General features: G+C 38.6%; 1 long non-coding RNA gene across 1 annotated transcript; it reads right to left on the bottom strand.

Annotated features, from left to right (window-relative positions):
* Nucleotides 1-3,659: 3,659 nt before the first annotated feature.
* Nucleotides 3,660-5,163, bottom strand: LOC149815633 (uncharacterized). The gene is made up of 4 exons (XR_016428114.1): nt 5,002-5,163; nt 4,812-4,912; nt 4,238-4,347; nt 3,660-3,770 (listed from the first exon to the last, which is right to left on the bottom strand). It is a non-coding gene; the product is annotated as an uncharacterized LOC149815633 (long non-coding RNA).
* Nucleotides 5,164-7,486: the final 2,323 nt, after the last annotated feature.

Raw genomic sequence — 7,486 nt, 5'->3', positions numbered from 1 at the left:
GGCAATAAGATACAAAGTAACTGAATATACTACCTTGGGTTGAGCCTCCAATCTAATTTGCATTGTACTTGCAAAGTATAAAGAAAGAAACACAAAAGCATGTTGAGCATGTATGGAATCCCGACATGCATCATCTAAGAAAGAAATGTAAATAAAAGAATTGTAAGCTACCTATGTCGAAATAGATGTTTCGGTTATTCTAGTAAGGCATGCATATATTATAGAATTGGGTACAATTATCTGGTGATATATCATGCACTCTAGATGAAATGTTTCTTGTATACTTGTACTATGCATACATGTTTTGTTATTGTATTCTTATGGGGCCCGTTGATATTGACCCCCTACAAACTACATGAAATGAATAAAAGGTCAGAGTGGTTGTGGGATGCTGGGGCAGCATCAAAGACCCAATCATTTTTTTATCTCGGCCACTAGATTTTGTAGTTATCATTTTGGAGAAAACTATGTTGTAATAGTTTTGGATTTGCATCATCCAGTTAATTTGGGTCTGTAACATTTTGAATGAACCATGCTACATTCATTATAATATCATTTTGAGTGGAATGTAACCCGCCCAAGGTTTCAAACCCAAGTCAAAAAGGTTTTTGTTGGTTGTTCTCATATGTAAAAAGAAAATTTTTTAAATTTCATGTATTTTTCCAAGGGTTGTATATCTCAGGGCGTTACATCTAACAATAGTGACACCTATTTCTCTCATTCTCTAGGGCTCAAGGGTCTTGCTCACCTCTCGACATAACTGTCTAGGCTCATCGAGGGCATTGATTAGCTGAGGAGAACCCCGACAACCAATCCCCATCGAAGCTTCATTTGAATTGGCCATGGACGCTTCAAGTAAGTATTGTTCTCCTTGGCCTTTCATGATAACATTGAGTTATGGGCCCACTCACCACGCTTTTGTTGCACGTGTTAAGGTTGTAGGTGTGTTGGCGTCCATGCAATGCTTGCCAAAAAATACATTGGCATTTTCTCTTCTCCCTTATCAGACTCTCGTTTTGGTTGTTGGGATGTGGGCGGCAAAGGGGGAGGCGTTGACTGGTGACCCACCACCTGCGGGTCGACAGTAGTCATTGTCCAGGCCCCGCGTAGGCTAGTCGTGGTCACCACCAGTAAGCAAGGTCATCAGAAACTGAGTCTCTCTTGGGTAATCGAAGCTCTCCTACCGCCATTAGCTAGGTTCTGCAAATGCTTGGAGGTTAGGTCATGCCTTGTCGGATGGCTGCTACCAACTTGAGGTCGGTCATTGTCAATAGCTGCCTGAGGCCAGCTACCCTTGGCAGTCGTAGGCAGTTACTGGTTGTTCATCATCGGTGGATGGTTGAGGACGATGGCGGCTGACTGCTGATGTTGGCACTTGAGATTGTCTGTCAGTGGCAACCGTTGAGCAGTAGGTGGAGACTGTAGCTATAAAATCCAAAGTTGTTCCTCAGCTGAGCCATTCAGTTGGCTGCCCTCGCTAGCAGTTAACCAACGTCGACAGCGTCTGGCTGTCGGAGGCGGATTGATGGTGGCGGCCATTGGCAGTAGTGGATGAAGGTGGAGGGGGAGCAGAACACTTAAAAAAATACATTTCAAGGAGGTGAGGGGTCGAGTTTTACTATAGCATTATAGTTGTCGCTAATAAAGATGTTGCTCGTATAACGTACTTCTTTACTGGCACAAACATATTTTGTGCCAGTAAATATGCTGCATTATTGGTGCACATCAAAGCACGCCAGTAAAAAGGTAATTTTTTGTAGTGTTGGCTCATAGGTGAAAATTTTGCCAATTGGATATAAAAAATACTTTCCTGTGTGGTTTTTTAATTGAACCTTTATTAATGGAACAATAGCTCGGATTTCAGGATTCTCAAAGACTTAATTATGATCATAATTTAAAAAGGGCATTATAAGGACTTAAGCAGTTGTCTCAAACATGGTTTGATAGGTTCAGCATTTTCTTATTGGCCATGGGATTCTATTGCAGTGATGCAGATTTTTCTTTTTAAATTTGCCAAAATACTCAAGGTTGTATACTCTTGCTTCTCTATGTTGATGACATTATAGTTACGGAAAGTAATTACACATTTGTCATTGATGTCATTTCCAAATTAAATTTTGAATTAACTATGAAGGACTAATGAGATATTCACCACTTTCTTTGAGTGCCAATAAATAAACAACTATTTCTTTTCAAGTTTTGAAGCTGAGTATCATTTTTTCTCATCAATGGCTGCAAAAATCACATGAATTAACTTAATTTTTTAAGATCTTGGCATCGATATTTCCAAGCTCCAACTATCTTTTGTGACAATTCATTTGTTTTTCAAATGACAATGAATCTCGTTTTTCATTTGAGATCGATTATCACTTTGTTCGCGAGAATGTGGCCCAGCAACAACTAGTTACATGGTTCATCCCCTCACAGTTACAGGTAGCTGATGTGTTTACCAAGCCATTAACTAAACCCATCTTTCACTCTTTCAAGAAAGCATTTTAAACTCTTTAAAAAAAAACTAAAAACATGTTTTAGAACTCAAGGCCCAAACTTGGCTTATGACAATCTCCAATGTCGGGTTGGTGGGGGAGTATTAGTGATAATAGTTCGGACTCAAAACTGATCAAAATACAAATTAATGAAGGATAAAATGGTATTGATATTCTAGAAGGCTTGAAGGATATGTATGAAGTATCAAAGGGTAAGTCTGCAACTCTCCAATCTCAACAAATCAAACTACAAAGGAAGAAAACTCGATGAGGAGAAAAAAAACCACCAGCTGTTGTATTGTAACCAAGTGATCTCGCCACGATATGTGGGAAATAGTCCATACAATTGTAAAGAGCCAAGGGTCGTAAAATAAGAAAAGCATTATCTCTCCTATTGAATCACGTAAATAGAGTGTGTTTACTTAAATTTTCTTCTTCTCACATTCGTTTAGACCTTAAATGAAAATGGGTACAGATTTCAAACAAAATTCTGCTAGCTCGGCCTTCACATGAGAATACTTTCATAGGCGGGGAGGTATGAAAGGATTGGAGCAAGAAAACTGGTAGGACCCACTTGTGTCATCACTTTGGATAATTTGATGTTTGTTTCACTCATAATAGGAAAGAAAGGGAAAGGGATGCCAGCTCATCAATTTCCCATAAAAATTACATGAAACAAACTGACCTTATTTATTTGAATTGTGCTAGGAATTGTAAGGAATGGAAATGAGTGCACTAGCATTAATTTATTGATGATTGACAATAGTATGACAACTTTATGGCAGAGTTTCAACAGTACTAAAAGCTTTCACCATTTCTTCTATCTATTTGAAAAAGAATGACTACATAAAGACCAACATTTATTGGCAGCCTTCCTGAGGTAGCAAACACTAGCATTTTTCTTCGTTCTTTGTAGGGAATTTTGCTTTTGTTGATGTTGTATTGATGACCTCTAGCAGAAACATGTATCTATGTGCAGCAATGTGTACAAGAGTAGCATCAAACAGACTGCAACTTCAATTTTACTTCTGATGGAATATGTGCAGGATGGTTGTTTCTGTCAATCCAAGCAATTATTGAACTTTCTTCCAAGACTAGCTGAGAATTTAACAAACAAAAAGTCAGCAGTTTTTCCTTTTTTTCATAGAATTGACATTATTTCTTCTTACTGTTAATTGTGATAGTCACCTCTTGATTTGGAAGCTTGAAAATGAAGAAATCGAAAAACAGACGTGTAGTAGAAACTTTTGAAATTTTCAGTCTCAGGACAAACCTATCTCCACGCTGCATCCACAATTACAAAGTGCAAACTTCTTAGCATCATGGAAGAAACCCTCTATCTATCTTACTTATATAAATTGAAACTTGTAATATATTGTTCATCATACAAAATAAACAAAAATGATATTGACCCCTACTTATTTCATTGAGTGGAAATATTGAATTAGTAATGGTCCAAATCACGCTAAAATTCTGTCAGATAAAATGGATAATCACCAAAGATGGTACAGTAATTGTGGTGTGATCCAGAACACTTTATAAGTGTGTGCCCCTTTTTATTAGGGGGATAGGCGGGAAGCAGAGTGTTCTCTCTCTTAAAAGGGCCGAGCACTTTATGTGTTCGTCCAGAACACTGGGCCACGCCTCGGGGGCAGCCGCTACCTAGCACCAGTCGGCTGAACACCTTGTTAATTGTTTGGTGACGAACTCTGTGTCTACTTTATACAGTAATTGAATGGCTAACTACTTACCTGTAAAGGAGTGATAAACTTGAGAGACAGCTTGTGTGTTGCAGCTGCATGGCCTTCGGACTTCAATCCATTTATATCGAGACCAACTCTGTCAAACACATCTGTATAACCTAAAACACAGGGAATGTAATGCACAATTAACTAATGTATGCATTCAACCATCAAAGAAAAACAAAAAATTTGAGAAATCAATCTTGAAACACATGTTTCACAATTGGCAGGCAATCAAATTAATTGATTGCCTGCCAAAAAGAACTAATTCTGCAATTCTTATTTCCATCAGCAATATGAAATAATTAGAGCTGGTCAAAAATGATAAACAGTATGTTAAAGAAGAATATTGCCAGTGGTGCGCTTGACAATCAAAATCATGATGCTTGTGTGTAGACACATGTAAAGCTATGAATGCCGTCTCAAAAAAATCAAATAATGATGATTGGGTTATATTCTTCCTTTGATTTTCATTTTTCTGAAGCCAAATACAGGGTTACATTTTGGTGAATCCATCAGTACTGTAAGCTCAAAAATGGTTAAAACCAAACTAGAAACAAAAACAAAACCATTTCAGTCTCACCATGTTCGAGGTAATGGGAATATATGGCATTATTAACAACTCCATATTGGTCCAATTCATAATCACGAACTTGAAGTTCAACATCGTGACAGCCCTGCACACTGAAGAAGTCAAATCCCAAATTAGTACTCTTTGATCCTCCTGTTATTAGGCCTGGCAATGGGTTATAGTTGTAGTGAGAGGGAAGTACCATGATCCATTTTGCACATCTTGGTTTTGGAGGAGGGTGCAAGGATCCTTGTTAAGGAGTAAGCTGTGAGGAGGTGTCAGACTAAGCAGTCTTTGAGATGGCAACTTGGTTGTTGATGGAACCCTAAGCAGAGTGGTTGAGTTTGAGCCTGCAGGCTGTGTGGTAATGGAAGGGTAGATGCGGGGGAAAGCTTCATATCTGAACTTGGTTATGGCTTCCATCTTCTATCACCAAGTTGGGTTCCTTTGTGTCTAATTGCATCAATTTATAGCCTTATTCATAGCCTTCCCTTCCAGGCAGCCTCCTTCTCTGCATGTACGATTTTGCCTTTTCCAATTTCTGTTGACTAAACAAGCACCTAACTACCTCGTGGATTTCGTGTGTTAATGAGATTTTTCAAGTACTCATAATTATTGTCCTTGCAACTAGGGGGTGTCAACCGGTCGGGTTTGGTTAGGACCCAGGTGAAACCTGATTTGAACCGGATTTTTGGGTATGGTATTGAGTCTGCACCCGAGTCTAATTGGGTCTACTATAAAAAAAAAAACATACCCGCACCTGATAAGAACTACATGAACCAGACCCAAACCATACCCGGTAAAACCATATTTTTTATCATTTTTACATTAAAAAATTGCAGGTCTTAATCGAAACTCGGGTCGGGCTTGAGTCTGGTATAAAATTTCTTAAACTATACCCGGGTCCATGTATTAATCAGGGTCCAGACCCAGGTCTTATTCAGGTCTTCTTATTTATCACAATACTGGGACCTTATAAGGTTTGGTTTGGGTCAGGTCCAGGTAAACCCGACCCATTGACACCCTTACTTGCAAGGTCGAAGATTGTTGAGGAGATCGTAAGATTGATAAGATGTAACAGGTCAGGTTCTGCCTCATCCCAGCTTGCCAATAAAAAAAAAAGATTTAAAAAGTCGCACCTCTTAGAACCTTGCAAAATGGGGGTCATCAGTAGGGGTGTCAATTGGTCGTGTTGAGCTTATAAAGAGCTGGTTCGAACTCCTAAAATAGGCTCAACAAGCTGAATACAAACAATAGCTTCTCGGCAGGGCTCGACTGGTATAAGTTCGTTAGGTATTACTGTAATATGTTTTTTACATGTATTTTTTTATAATCCTATTTCTTCCTGCTCTAAACCATTGTATTTTTTTCTATAAACAAGTCAGCTCAAACGCCCTATGTTTAACTCAGGCTCATTATGAGGTGGAACTCGGCTGGGGTCGCCACAAAAATGTGCTCAAGGCTCGTTTACCAGCCCTAGGTGCGACTGGCATGTCCCTTTAAAACCAGAGGCAGCCCCTGCATTTCAAACACGGTACACACCCATACTTCTCAATTAAGGCGTGTTTAATGCGTGGGGAAAAAATGGATAAAGGTTCGGGTCTAGGAGATTCCAACCTTTTTTTCTTAATAAAAGGATAATTTCTCTCTGCTTTGCCCAACTTTTAAAAAGAAATTATCTCAAATTACTTGATGAGGCGGCTTAGCTAAAATAAAAAATACCCTTATGTTGATTAGGGTTTTAAATATTAAACACTCTTGGTCTCGTTAGTTAACTACCAATGAGTGCAAGAATCCCTCGTGCATGATGCCCAATTGCCACCACCATGCCAAAAAAGAAAACACAAACAGACAAACAAAAGGCAAATATCTATGTTAAAAATATAGGTGCTTGATTGCTAACATGTGTTAAGTTGTCAATATGGACCAACGGGCGCTCCGCGTGGTTGGTAGGAGCTGTCAGTGGGTCTCCTTATGCTGGGAACCTTTCTGATAAAAGCTTTCATCTTTTGGTATTCCAAAACAAACCCGAATTTGGTGCAGATGGTAGGGAGAAATTGTTGCTTGTTATTAGATCGCCTTGACAGTAGCCAAACCTCATCACGATTATTGATTCTTAATGAAATCTGGTATTGGTGGGCCTAACCCCAGCTTGCCTTTCAAAAACAAAAAAAAAGTTTTGTCCCCTGCACAAGCTGACACCCAACATAGGCCTTTGATCCTATCCTCGAAGGTTAATGTCGTCAGCACAAGGTATAGCCAGCATGATCAAGTCTTCTTGCGGGGAGAGGTTACTTCCTGTTATAAATGGAAAAGAGAGAGAGAGAGATATAATTTTGTAATATTTGATAACTAACAATAATATTTTTTTCTGAAAAAATATTTTAAAACACGCCTAAAATTTTAGCAATAATCAAAATACACCCAAATTTTTCTAATTACAAAAGGCATTTCAATGCAAGTTTTGGTACTGCTACGTTACATATTTGGCTTACCACCATCCAAGAGAGCGTGAAGATTTAGGCCAACAAACGCTCCAGTTCTGCCCCATTTGTGTATAGCTTTTTGTTGTAGTTAATTTGTGTTTTTGTTTGAAGTGCTCATTTAATATGTCGAAGTTTCAACCCATATTATATTAGAATCGATCTGCATAGGATATATCTGAATATAAGTGAAATCTGAAATAA

This window comes from Nuphar pumila, chromosome 15 (assembly GCF_984573655.1).
Source record: "Nuphar pumila chromosome 15, dmNupPumi1.hap1.1, whole genome shotgun sequence".
NCBI lineage: Eukaryota > Viridiplantae > Streptophyta > Magnoliopsida > Nymphaeales > Nymphaeaceae > Nuphar > Nuphar pumila.
This window is presented reverse-complemented; position numbering and strand designations above follow the sequence as displayed.